The sequence below is a fragment of the Phocoena phocoena genome, chromosome 4 (genome assembly GCF_963924675.1).
Source record: "Phocoena phocoena chromosome 4, mPhoPho1.1, whole genome shotgun sequence".
Lineage (NCBI taxonomy): Eukaryota > Metazoa > Chordata > Mammalia > Artiodactyla > Phocoenidae > Phocoena > Phocoena phocoena.
This window is the reverse complement of record NC_089222.1, coordinates 95,536,257-95,551,500: the sequence shown is the minus strand read 5'-3', so window position 1 is coordinate 95,551,500 and position 15,244 is coordinate 95,536,257.

Genomic DNA, 15,244 nt, shown 5'->3' with positions numbered 1-15,244 from the left:
TTTTTTAAAATGTATTTTTCTAATAGTTCAGTGTTAGTGTATAGAAATGCAACAGATTTCTGTATGTTAATTTTGTATCCTGAAACTTTACCAAATTCATTTATGAGTTCTAGTAGTTTTTGTGGTGTCTTTAGGATTTTCTATACAGTCTTTTATACAGTCTTTATATAGTCTTTTATAGTTTTTATATAGTCTTTCATACAGTCTTTTATTGAACCTGTGTTCTGCACCAAGAATTCCACAAGTTTCTCAGTTTTTCGGGTTTTTTTCCTACCTCCTTAGGTGGGATGGGTGGCTAGAGTGGGCTGGATTTGGGTATTTCTCTTTCCTACGTCAGGCTCCAATCATCTCAGATGGTTAGGATCTGGTTAACCAGTTTTCTTTGAGGGCAGGCCTTGTTAAGAAGAACAAGTGCTCTGGTGTATTTCTAAACAGTATGTTTCCCCTCCCCTTGCTGGAAGCTTAAAAAGGGAACTTACCCTGTGGGAATCTGGTCAAACTTCTTAAGGCAAATCTCACAATAATGCAAGGGTCCTCCTATAACTGGATTCTTCTAGCATTTTTAACTCTCACAGTTGTCCACGTTGAGCTTCCAGCAGTTTATCAGTTACAGTTCAGGTTCTCCTATCCAGCACTTGTTCCCATGGTGGTTTCCACCTGTGAGTATGCTTTAGTATGTTACTTTCTGTACTTGCCTGTCAGTCTCTCCAATCTTGGGGGTGATGGTTTACCCTGTCTTTCCCTCTCTAATGGATGCCAGAAGAGTTGTTGATTCTTCAGTCTTTTCAGCTTTTTATGTGTAATTATAACAGAGTGGTAACTTCCAAGCTCCTTACATGCAGAATAGGAAACTGGAAGTCTACTGACAGTTTTTGCTTCATGTATTGCTTCATGTGTTTTAGTAGATGCTATGTTAACTACCTAGAGATGCCATAATAAAGTATCACAAAATGAGTGGGTAAAACAACATAAAGGTATTGACTCAGTTATGGTGGCTTGAAATATGAAATCAGGTATTATCAGGGTCTGATCCCCTGAATACTATAGGGGAAAATGCATCCTTGTTTCTTCCTCACTTCTGGTGCCAATCCTTGGCATTTCTTGGCTTTAGCTGCACTGAAAGCACTTTATCAGTCTTTGCCTTTGTTATTGCATGGTGTTCTCCCCTTGTGTCAGTGTCTCTGTGTCTTTTCTACCTTTCCTATAAGGAGGCCAGTCTTATTAGACTAAAGGCTCACTCTATTGTAATATGACCTCTTCTTAACTAATTACATTGGCAATGTTTCTATTTCCAAATAAGGTCACATTATGAGGACTGGAGGTTAAAACTTTAAGTATAATTTTGGGGGATACAATTCAATCCATAGCAAGTGTATGCTAGGAGAGGGAGATGGACAAGTTAGAAAATCAAAATGCATGATGTTGTTACTGAGATTTGTTTTTCCTGAATAAATGTCCTCCAGATTGCTAAAATTCTTTGATTAATTTCCAGAATTCTGAAAATGTTGATATTGACAATTTTGCCAATGTTCTCATTGCTTTTATGGAGAAGTTTTCAGTATGCGTTACTCTACATTTCCTATATATATTGTTCCCTAGTATTTTTTAAGTGTGTGATTTAGAATCCAGACTGCTTTGGTGTAAATCAGGCTCTGAAATACCTTATTATATGCCCTCGAGCAAGTTTGTTTTAAACTCAACGTATGAAATTTTCTCACCTGTAACATGTACATAATAGGCATCATAGAGTTGTTATAAGGATTAAATGTAAGAATAATACAGGAAAAGCACATAAATAATGCATCACAAATAAAAATATGATTTATCTATTGTTAGTCTATACACATTGGTTAAGTATACACAACATATAGAATATGTATGTAATCTCTGATATTACCGTTTATTTTTGGTCTTTTGACACATTAGACCATCCTCCTAAACTTTAAGTATCTCTTCTGGAACCTGAATCTTCTACATAAACAGTTACTATGTCCGTCATCTATTTTCCTGACCACACATTTATTAAATGTGCCATCTAGTTTCTTATGTAAATCAATCAATACCCAAAGTGAATATGTCAAGAATGAGTAGAACAGTACCTCATAAGAAACGTCCTTCCAGAATGACATTATTCAACATTGAAATTTTAATATTTCATTCAAGAATAGATTATTTCCCCTCTCAAAATTTCTTTCTTAAAAGAAACAAAACGTACAGAAGGATTTGAAATGCTGTGGGAGAATAACTAATACTGTCTAACTTTTCTGTACCAGTAGCACTACCAAAAATGAAACTTAACTCAGGTTAAGAATTAAAAAAATTTTTAGTGATACCATATTGTTTCCCTTTGTAAATGTACATATTGAAAATTAGATTAGTTTCATAAAATTTTAGTGTATAAGCCTTTAATCCTTTTTCTATGAGTTTAAAAAATACTCTTTAATCTTAATTAATTAACAATCATGGCAAGGAAAATATCAAACTTATTTAAAGTATGAAATCTTGAGACTCATAGAATATAAGTCACTTATGACTTATCAAAGTTCACATAACTGGCATAGGGAGCAGCGCCAAGGTGATACTTGAGGTTGTCTGATTCTGAAGGTCTAGGGAAGCTGCCAAGTTTGCAGGTGGAGGCAATTATCAGGCTGCCTGTTTTGTTCTACATTGTTCTCCCTGACTCATTTTTACATTGATATAATCAAACTATTTTCTTATTTAAAACCTCATAATGGGATCTGAGGACAAATTTGTTGAAACACTGAATTTAATGCTTGATGCACAGTTTGTATTTGAATGAAATATGTTTGCTAAATGAAGAAATGGATGAATGAATGAGAATATGGACTTCCATGTCTTTGTCCACTGACTCACTCAAATCTATTTCCATTATCTCCTACATCCCAGATTCAGAATGCTTTAACTAAATTAGTTTGTTTTTGCTTAAACAAAATATTCCAAAGTTTCTATTACTCACTTTTTTTTCTCAGCTCACACAAAATGTTACTTTTGTGTTTGTCTTAGTAACAGCTAGACAGTGAGCACCTTAAAAACAGGTATTATAGGGAGATCAGCTTCATGCTTTGTGACCACCTAGAGAGGTGGGATAGGGAGGGTGGGAGGGAGGGAGACGAAAGAGGGAAGAGATATGGGAACATATGTATATGTATAACTGATTCACTTTGTTATAAAGCAGAAAGTAACACACTATTGTAAAGCAATTATACTCCAATAAAGATATTAAAAAAACAAAACAAAACAGGTATTATTATCAATCTTTGTATTATAGCGTTTGTAATATAAAAGATGCTCGATAACTTTTTTTTTAGGTAATGAAAATTAAATCATTTGTCTAAAGTACCAGCTCTAGTTCACAAAATTAATACCTAGTGCATTTAGTTCCCATATGAATAAAAGTATAAAATGTGTTTTAGTCAGTTTGGACTGCTATACAGAATACCATAGACTGGTAGCATAAAAAGAACAGAAATTTATTTCTCACGGTTCTGAAGGCTTGGAGTCCAAGATCAGGGTGCCAGGATGGCTGAGTTCCAGTGAGTCCTCTTTCCAGTTGCAGGCTGCTGACTTACTGTAATCTCACATGGCTGGGAGCAGAGAGAGGAAGCTGGCTCTCCTGTGACTTTTTATAAGAGCATTAATCCCATGCTTAGGGCTCCACCCTTATGACCTCATCTGATCCTAATTTACTTCCAAAGGCCCCACCTCCTAATAACATCACATTCTTGGGTAGGGTTTCAACATACAAATTGGGGCATGGCAAGTGGAGAGGGATACAAACATTCAGTCCAGAAGAAAACTATATATATGATATTATGATATATAGTATTGTATTATGTTATATGTATATGTGATACTAAAACATACAATATTTATGGTTTTACTTACATTTGTAGTAATTACAGTCTTCATCTGTACACAGTATTGTAATTAATAGTGAGACAATAAAGTTATTAAAATAGCAGAATAATTTATATAAACATAATCTGAAAAGTACTAATATACTTAGTTTTTACTGAAAGTTTCCAAATTTAATTAAACATTTAAAACTTTTATTTAGTTGCTTATATTTGAGAGCACTTCATCAGTAACCACTTCAAATGCTTAAAGTGCAATATTAATTAGCTATTCCTCACAGAATGCCTCAGTAAATGAGGCTTGCTCTTCCTCTTCTATAAATTAAGACATGCAACCCTAAGTGGGTTAAGTTCACATGAAACCGTAGCAGCTGGGTTTTTTTTGGTTTTTTTAATGGAAGGAGTCTCTTCTAAAATATTTTCTAATAACTTCTTTAAATACATTATTTTAAAGAGAAAACATTCATACAAATGGCTATCTGAGAGACAGGTGCAATGTCCAGTTTAACAGTCATGTGTTAAAAACCTAGTTCTCTACTATTTCATTTTCTTATGTCTGCCAATGTAATTTTACCCATTTTCACATTTTTCTACATGCATAAATAGTGCCTTACTAAATTAGACATGTAAACTTGAGGCTAATTTCTTTCTTTGGGCCTCAGTTTATTTGTTGTATAAAGCTGTATCAATTTTAGAGAGTTGTTAATTTGGCTTCATATAATGTCCTTATCACAGTATTTGACACATATTGGATATTTTCCAATGGGTGAGTTCTTTCCCCTACATCTCTTTAGCAATTCTCTATCTATCCATAGTTACACTCCAGGGATGGATGCAACAGTGTACCGGTGGCTTGAATAAACCTAATAATGAAAAGTTAACTGGCATAATACAGGTTCTTTGGATAAAGGATTGCTCTTCAAACCACATTTATGCCTACAAAACATCAACTCATGATCAACTTCATGTGTTTCTCCTTTTGTCAAATGCTTGTATGAATTGTTCTTCCTCAAGTAGCTAAATCCAATCCCAATTCTCTGTGTCTCCTCAGCAGATAATAATTACTATGTCTTTTACAAAAAATGGTTCAGGTGCCATAATATAAACCCCAAGAACTTTCCACTCTTCAACTTCAGGTTTTCTATCATTCATCTTTATTTATGCATAGTTATGTTCTAAGCTATTGAGCCCATGTTTGTCTCTTCTCCAGATTTAAAAAAAAAAATTGCTTGCATTGTCAGTGTGAATATATAAAATATCCTCTGATGAGAAATAATGATTCTATTCCACCAGTCAAGAATATTAAAACAGGAAAAAGTAGGGGTTTTTTTCCAAAGAGTTTTAGTCTGTAACTGAAAGCAAAGTTTCAATAATTTTTATTTTTTGCTTAGATATTTTGCTCACAGTGATATACTGTGATGTTATAACTTGGCTGCTCCCTTTCATGATTTTACCCAGGTAGGACAGATTTATGGCAGAGGTCTGAATTATAAATTGAAATCTGCCATGGTTAATCTGATAAATGTTCCACAGGGTTGGCACAATCATGTGCTTATAAGAGAAGCAATATTCTCCACTGTGTATGTGTTTGTTCTGTGGAAACCATGACTATGTTCAAAGTCTTAATTGAAAATATATCTAAAATTTAATCATGTGTAAAAGTTGTTTAAAAAACATATATTTAGAAAGTACAGTTGAGTTAAATTATAATTCTTTCCATAGGGTGCAAAGCATAGAAAACAAATGCAAATTGGCTAGCAAAAATTGAGGCATGACTAGACTCAAAAATGAAAGGAACTAATAAGTCTGCCTGCCAGTAGTGTTGCAATTCTGACTAGCAGATGATCATTTGGCACCTTAGAACATAGGAATGATTGACTCTACCTGACCAACATTTCATAAATCCTGAACTGGTGCAGGTAGAGGTGGGTAATTACTGCAGCCACCCCAGGGGAAATAAAGGAGCAGGTGTTAGGCTACCAGCACAGCTCGAGTTTCAACTCATTTCAAATATAAATGTAGCTAGTGGTAGAAGCCAAGAAATTTGGGTCAGTTGAGATTTTTGCCATCACAATTTGGGGGATTATAATTGAATTTTTGCCTCTCTGACCTGATTCTTTCTAATGAATTTCCCATACTGGTAACTTTAAATTTTAACTTTTCCCTACGCTCTTTGTGTTCTGGAGTCACTGAGTATAGGACTCACATACTGTTTCAGTAACAACTGACAAATTTGTCTTTTGAAAGATTTACTGCATGAGCTTCCTTGACAGAGAGCTGATCACAGGGAAGATACATCTGTCTGTTTCACGGAGTTATTCATGCTCTGTTATTGCTATAGAAGATCTGGAAGAGGAAAGGTAGAGTGAGTGAGTGATTGCAAAGGAAAGTGGGGTTTTTTTAGTAAGTTAAAATGATGGGAATGAACCAGGAAGGAAAAAAGTGGTCTTTTATTAATTTTTTTTCTGTTTAAAAATAACTTAGAAGGAAAAAGTTAATAGTCAAATACTCAATGCAATTAATCTTGATTTATTACTCAGAATGACCTATTGTGTTACTGGATCTCATTAGCCTTCTCCTCTTATTCATAATTATTGATATGTGTGTGCACATTGTGCATTCCTGTAAAGATGTCTCAGTTTCCAAGCACATTTCTTGCTGACTGAGGCTTGTCTTCTTAAAGGTCAAATTTCAGCATTGAAGGGTGTTTAATTGTTAAATTTCCTTTTGAGTGATTCTTTCTTAACATCTTTATTGGAGTATAATTGCTTTACAGTGTTCTGTTAGTTTCGGCTGTGTAACAAAGTCAATCAGCTATATGCATACGTGTATCCTCATATCCCCTCCCTCTTGCGTCTCCCTCCCACCCTCCCTATCCCACCCCTCTAGGTGGTCACAAAGCTCCAAGCTGATCTCCCTGTGATACGCGGCTGCTTCCCATTAGCTATATAATTTAAATTTGGTACTGTGTATATGTCAATGCTACTCTCTCACTTCATCCCATCTTACACTTCCCCCTCCCCATGTCCTCAAGTCCATTCTCTACATCTGCATCTTTATTCCTGTCCTGCCCCTAGGTTCATCAGAACCATTTCTTTTTAAATTCCATATATATGTGTTAGCATGTGTTAGTATTTGTTTTTCTCTTTCTGACTTACTTCACTCTGTATGACACACTCTAGGTCCATCCACCTCACTACAAAATAACTCAATTCCGTTTCCTTTTATGGCTGAGTAAAATTCCATTGTATATAAGTGCCACATCTTTTTTATCCATTCATCTATTGATGGACACTTAGATTCCTTCCATGTCCTGGCTATTGTAAATAGTGCTGGAATGAACATTGTGGTATAGGACTCTTTTTGAAGTATGGTTTTCTCAGGGTATATGCCCAGTACTGGGATTGCTGGGCCATATGGTCATTATATTTTTAGTTTTCTAAGGAACTTCCATACAGTTCTCCATAGTGGCTGTATCAATTTAGATTTGTACCAACAGTGCAAGAGGGTTCACTTTTCTCCACACCCTCTCCAGCATTTATTGTTTGTAGATTTTTTGATGATAACCATTCTGGCTGGTGTGAGGTGATACCTTATTGTAGTTTTGATTTGCATTTCTCTAATGATTAGTGATATAGAGCATGCTTTCATGTGTTTATTGGCAATCTGTGTATCTTCTTTGGAGAAATACAGGTGTTCTGACCATTGTTGGACTGGGTTGTTTGTTTTTTGGTATTGAGCTGCATGAGCTACTTGTATATTTTGGAGATTAATCCTTTGTCAGTTGCTTGGTTTGCAAATATCTTCTCCTATTCTGAGTGTTGTCTTTTCATCTTGTTTATGGTTTTCTTTGCTGTGCAAAAGCTTTTATGTTTCATTAGGTCTCATTTGCTTATTTTTGTTTTTATTTCCATTTCTCTAGGAGGTGAGTCAAAAGGAATCTTGCTGTGATTTATGTCAAAGAGTGTTCTTCCTATGTTTTCCTCTAAATGTTTTATAGTGTCTGGCTTTACATTTACATCTTTAATCCATTTTGAGTTTATTTTTTTTATGGTGTTAGAGAGTGTTCTAATTTCATTCTTTTACATGTAGCTGTCCAGTTTTCCCAGCACCAGTTATTGAAGAGGCTGTCTTTTCTCCATTGTATACTCTTGCCTCCTTTATCAAAGATAAGGTGACCATATGTGCATAGGTTTATCTCTGGGCTTTCTATCCTGTTCCACTGATCTATATTTCTGTTTTTGTGCCAGTACCATACTCTCTTGATTACTGTAGCTTTGTAGTATAATCTGAAGTCAGAGAGCCTGATTCCTCCAGCTCCATTTTTCTTTCTCAAGATTGCTTTGGCTATTCAGATTATTTTGTGTCTCCATACAAATTGTGAAATTTTTTGTTCTAGTTCCATGAAAAATGTGATTGGCAGTTTGATAGGGATTGTATTGAATCTGTAGATTGCTTTGGGTAGTATAGTCATTTTCTCAATGTTGATTCTTTCAATCCAGGAACATGGTATATCTCTCCATCTGTTTGTATTATTTTTAATGTCTTTCATCAGTGTCATAGTTTTCTGCATACAGTTTTTTTGTCTTCTTAGGTAGGTTTACACTAGGTATTTTACAGCATCTTTAGGATTCTCTATGTATAGTATCATGTCATCTGCAAACAGTGACAGTTTTACTTCTTCTTTTCCGATTTGGATTTCTTTTATTTCTTTTTCTTCTTTGATTGCTGTGGTTAAAACTACCAAAACTATGTTGAATAATAGTTATGAGAGTGGGCAACCTTTTCTTGTTCCTGATCTTGGAGGAAAAGGTTTCAGTTTTTCACCATTGAGAACGATGTTGGCTGTGAGTTTGTCATATAAGGCCTTTATTATGTTGAGGTAATTTCCCCCTATTCCTACTTTCTGGAGGGTTTTTATCATAAATAGGTGTTTAATTTTGTCAAAAACTTTTTCTGCATCTACTGAGATTGTTGTATAGTTTTTATCCCCCTGTTTGTTAATATGGTGTATCCCATTGATTGATTTGCATATATTGAAGAAACATTGCATTCTTGGGATAAACTCCACTTGATCATGGTGTATGATTCTTTTAATGTGCTGTTGGATTTTATTTGCTTGTATTTTGTTGAGGAGCTTTGCATGTATGTTCATCAGTGATATTGGCCTGTAGTTTTCCTTTTTTGTGACATCTTTGTCTGGTTTTGGTATCAGGGTGATGGTGGCCTCATAGAATGAGTTTGCGAGTGTTCCTCCCTCTGCTGTATTTTGGAAGAATTTGAAAAGGATAGGTGTTAGCTCTTCTCTAAATGTTTGATAGAATTTGCCTGTGAAGCTATCTGGTCCTGGGCTTTTGTTTGTTGGTAGATTTTTAATCACATTTTCAATTTCAGTGCTTGTAATTGGTCTGTTTATATTTTCTAATTCTTCCTGGTTCCATCTTAGAAGGTTTTACTTTTGTAAGAATTTGTCCGTTTCTTCCAGGTTGTCCATTTTATTGGCATATAGTTGATTGTAGTCATCTCTCATTATCCTTTGTATTTCTGCAGTGTCAGTTGTTTCTTCTGCTTTTTCATTGCTAATTCTGTTGATTTGAGTCTTCTCCCTTTTTTACTTGATGAGTCTGGTTAATGGTTTATCAATTTTGTTTATCTTCTCAAAGAACCAGCTTTTAGTTTTATTGATCTTTGTTATTGTTTCCCTCATTTCTATTTCATTTATTTCTGATCTGATACTTATGATTTCTTTCCTTCTGCTAACTTTGGGCATTTTTTGTTCTTTCTCTAATTGCTTTAGGTGTAAGGTTATGTTGTTTATTTTAGCTTATTCTTGTTTCTTGAGGTAGGATTTTATGGCTATAAACTTCCTTCTTACAACTTCTTTTGCTACATCTCATAGGTTTTGGGTTGTAGTGTTCTCACTGTCATTTGTTTCTAGGTGTTTTCTGATTTCTTCTTTGATTTCTTTAGTGATCTCTTTGTTATTTAGTAGCATATCATTTAGAATCCATATGTTTGCATTTTACAGCTTTTTTCATGTAATTGATATCTTATCTCATAGCATTGTTGTTGGAAAAGATACTTGATATGATTCCAATTTTCTTAAATTTACCAAGGCTTGATTTGTGACCCAAGATATGATCTATCCAGGAGAATGCTCCATGAGCACTTGAGAAGAAAGTGTATTCTGTTGTTTTGGAATGGAGTGTCCTATAAATATCAATTAAGTCCAACTTGTTTAATGTGTCATTTAAATCTTGTGTTTCCTATTTATTTTCATTTTGGATGATCTGTCCATTGGAGTGGGGTGTTAAAGTCCCCCACTCTGATTGTGTTACTGTTGATTTCCTCTTTTAGGCTGTTAACCTTTGCCTTATGTATTGAGGTGCTCCTAATTTGGGTGCATAAATATTTCAATTGTTATATTTTCTTCTTGCATTGATCCCTTGATCATTATGTAATGCCCTTCTTTGTCTCCTGTGATAGTCTTTATTTTAAAAGCTATTTTGTCTGGTATGAGAATTGCTACTACAGCTTTCTTTTGATTTCCATTTTCATGGAATATCTTTTTCTATCCCCTCGCTTTCTGTCTGTATTGTCCCTAGGTCTGAAGTGGGTCTCTTGTAGACAGCATATATATGGGTTTGTTTTTGTATCCATTCAGCCAGTCTATGTCTTTTGTTGGAGCATTTAATCCATTTACATTTAAGGTAATTATCTATATGTACGTTCTATTACCATTTTCTTGTTTTGGGTGTTATTGTAGGTATTTTCCTTCTCTTGTGTTTCCTGCCTAGAGAAGTTTCTTTAGCATTTGTTGTAAAGCTGGTTTCATGGTGCTGAACTCTCTTAGCTTTTGCTTGTCTGTAAAGGTTTTAATTTCTCCATTGAGTCTGAATGAGATCCTTGCTGGGTAGAGTAATCTTGGTTGTAGCTTTTTCACTTTCATCACTTTAAATATGGCCTGCCCACCCTTCTGGCTTGCAGAGTTTCTGCTGAATATTCAAGTCTTAACCTTATGGGGATTCCCATGTATGTTATTTGTTGCTTTTCCCTTGCTGCTTTTAATATTTTTTCTTTGTAATTAATTTTTGATAGTTTGAGTAACATGTGGCTCATCATGTTTCTCTTTAGGTTTATCCTTTAGGGGACTCTCTGCACTTCCTGGACTTGATTGACTATTTCTTTTCTCATGTTAGGGAAGTTTTCAACTATAATCTCTTCAAATATTTTCTCAGACCCTTATTTTTGTCTTCTTCTTCTAGGACCTCTATAATCGAATGTTGGTGCACTTAATGTTTTCCCAGTGGTCTCTGTGTCTGTCCTCAATTCTTTTCATTCTTTTTTCTTTATTTTTCCCTGGCAGTTATTTCCATCATTTTATTTTCCAGCTCACTTATTCATTCTTCTGCCTCAGTCATTCTGGTATTGATTCTTTCTAGAGTATTTTTAATTCCATTTACCGTGTTGCTCATCACTGTTTGCTTACTCTTTAGTTCTTCTAGATCCTTGTTAAATGTTTCTTGCATTTTATCCATTCTGTTTCCAAGATTTTGGATCATATTTACTCTCATTTCTCTGAATTCTTTTTAGGTAGGTTCCCTATTTCCTCTTCATTTTTAGTCTTGTAAGGTTTCTACCTTGCTCCTTCATCTGTAACATATTCTTTTGTTGTTTCAGTGTTTGTTTTTTGATAGGTGGGGCTGTAATTTTGTCTTCCTCATTGCTTGGCCTGAGCCATCCAGCACTGGAGTTTGCAGGCATTTGGATAGAGCCAGGTCTTGGTGCCGATATTAGGACCTCTGGGAGGCCTCGCCTCACTCCAATTAATATTCCCTGGGGTCTGAGGTTCTCTGTTAGTCCAGTGGTTTGGACTCAGAGCTCCCACCACAGTAGCTTGAGCCAACCTCCAGCCTGGGAATAAAGATCCCGCAAGCTGCATGGTGTGGCAGAAAAAAAAAAAGAAAGAAAGAAAGAAAGAAAAAACGTGCAGTACAATATCAAAGAATAAAAATCAAAATAAAATTAGAAAGTTAAAGAAAAATAAAAAATATATCAGGAAAAATAAAAATATAATTTAAACAACTGCAAGAAGGTAAAATAAAACCACAACAGAAAAAAGGAAAAAAAAGAAAGTGGAGGGTGCAGGGAACCAACCAAAAGGAGAGAACAATAACAAAGTGTAAAGAATAAAATAAAATTAGAAAAATAAAAGATTTATAAGGAAAAATAAAAATATAAGTGAATCAACAACAATGAATCAACAAGGTAAAACTGAATCCCAATCTAAAAGAGGAAAAAAGAACCAAAAGAAAAAGCCTTGGCTATGGGGATGGAGTTTATTGGCGGTGGAACTTAAGCAGGGGTGGGGTTTAGGGTGAGGCAGGACCTATGCGGGTGGGGGGTGACATTTGAGTGTGGGGCAGGGCCTCTGCTTAGGACCTGCACAGAAGGGGAATGGCAGCACAATGCAAGGAGGGCCTCTGGAGTGTGGAGGTCTGGAGTTTGGAGGTAGGGCCTTGAGTGAGGGTGTGTGGGTGGGGTTTAGTCCCAGCACATTGGAGGGGGTCTCAGAGGGTGTCTCTGAGTGTAGAGGTAAGGCCCTGGGGGGCGGGTATAGGGATGTGGCTTGGGATCTGTGCAGCAGGAGGGAGCCTCCAAGGGCAGAGGATTAGGCCCGGGAGCCCAACAGGCTCCGGGGTGCCTAAGTGGACAGGGAAAAGGCTGGACGCATTCCCTTCTGTTCCTTTGCACCCCTCTCCCACAGACTCCCCCAGGGTCTCTCCCATCCTCACTGGACCCTTAACCTTGGGTGGGTCCCACTGGGTGTAGGAACTCTTCTCCTCCCCCAGCCTCCCCTCAGGGGTGCTGGTCCTGGAGGTCCGGCCTTTACTTTTGTTCCCTGTTTACTCCCTCCCACTCCTTCAGGATGCACACCGCTTGGAGGGGGCATTGGTAGGCAGAGGATCAGGCCCTGGATCTCAGCAGGCTCCTGGGGACCCAAGTGGGCAGAGGAAACCTGGCCACACTCCATTTTGATCCTCTGCCCTCCCAGTGGTCCCCCAATTTCCTCCTTTGGGTGTGGGATCCCTTCTTCTCCCCCAGTCGCCCCTCAGGGGTGCCAATTCCCTCCTGCCTCCACTTATCCTCCCCCTTCACTCCCTCCATGCCCCATATCCTACCTGGTAGCTGGTGCTTCCTCCCGTCCCCTTGGGTGTCCGTGGTCTGCCACCAGTGCCTGGTAGGTGCCCTAATTGTGAGGAGACGCAAATTCCACCTCCTCCTAGTCTGCCTGCCATCTTGATTCTGCCCCCCTCTCATTCCATGTTTTAAAATTGATGCTTTATCTTCCAACTCCCAGAGGTCTAATCTGTTATATTACTTAGATGACTGCCTGGCATTAATTTATGTAAGAAAATTACTCTGTTTGAGTTGTATAAATTTTCCCTTAGCATTATTTTACGTATCTATCAGGTTCTATTATGATTAAGGCTAACATAGTCCCTTTTTTTAAATGTAGCATATATTAGACAGAACTTAAATAACCTAATTCATTTTTCATACATAATTTATAACTTCCAAAGTCTAATTTATTACTTTCAATTTCTGTGATCTTTTATGGAACACAATTGCCAATCAAGAGGAGATTCCAAGAATAGAAAAATAATGAAACTTAAAGAAGTCCCTGGAAGTTTTAATACATGAAATTTCCTAATTTTATATATAATTATCAATATATTGACGTGCATTTTCTGGGAATGTATTTAAAATTTAACAGGGAGTGTTTTCAGAAATTTTGTTATTGCATAGTAACCTAACCACAAGTATTTGTGTTATGTAAACTTTAATTTCAGTCTTGCCTCCTTCACTTATAAGTGTGTAATCTTGAGAACTTGAATCAGTTCTCTGAGGGTCCATTTATTCCTCCATAAAATGATGATAATACTTAGTTTAGAGTGTGAGATGCTGTGTACAAATACCTAGCAATATACTGTGTAAATTGTGGTTGCTTAATAAATTACCTTTTTGTTATTTGACTGTTTCAAGTTTCCTCTACTATTATTTAAACCCTGTTTATATATTTTATTCTCAATGGATCTGGAAAAATTACCTTATCATTCCCCACAATAACCCGTTCATGTCCATTGATCAAACTCGAGCTCACCTTGTGACTCCTGTTCAGCCACGACTGTTTCTTTACTTTTAATTTTTGTCATTAGTCTCTTTTCAATATAGCCTGCAGGACATTGCACACAAATTCAGGTGTACTTGTGGAATTTGGAGGAGGATACTTACTAAATCTGTGACTTCGGGCTGTATGTATAAACTCCTGTGCTTCTGTGATCTCACATGTGAATGGAGATAACAAATACCTACCTTTTAAGTGAGGTAAAAATTAAATAAGTTAATAATATGTGAAAGCTCATAACACAAAGCCTCCCAAGTGGGGTACATTCTCAAACAGTACCTTTCTTCTTGCAGGTCTGCTTTGGGGCCTACTGCAGATATCACACAAAACTGCCATTAAGAAGTCCCTATTCTGATGCTTCTCTGATTCCTATGATCTATCTGTTCAGGGCCTTTCTGATTTACAAGTTCCTTTTTTTTTTTTTCCTGCAGTATATTATTCTGTTTTAAACTGGTTCGAGTCATTGGCCTCCCTCCACAGTTATGATTTCTATTCTCCTCCTAATGATGCTATTTTTGACAGTTTTGGTTAAACTACTTCTTTTGTCTAGTCCAGAATTACCTATACTCAACATAGTCTAACCACTCACAAAAGTATTCAAGTATGGACAGACCAGTAGTGATGAGCACTTAGAACACATTTTTTCTTTCTTAAATTCAATTCCTACATTTCTGAAGTTGTAGTACTCATCTAGATGAGACACTTTCAAATGGGGAAACCAGAATTCATTTATAAAATTTTGATGGGAATAATAATTAGTTTAGAAATTGCCACATCAGGAATGGTGGTAAGAATTCAAACTTGCTTTTTATGTTAAAAAAATTTAAAGGAGATATAAGGACTCTTTTCAGGTATTTGATAGGCTACCATATGGGAACAGCTACGTTTCTCTTTCTCTAATAACAGAAAATGGGTTTAAGTTATATGAATGAAAATGAAAGGATTTCAGGTGAAAAAAAAAGCACAACGTGAAAAAAATTGAAATGTGGTAAGGAACTCCTTGTTACTAAAGATATAAAGCAGAAGATGAAGAATACTTCTTCCCAATTCTACCACCTGGGGGTAAAATGTGGAGAATAGAGAGGGAGAATTAACATCAAGAGCAGATTATTAGGATAATAAGGTGTATTCAATGCCAACATTCTCCAATCATAGTTGACCTTTTAGAGACAGGACACAA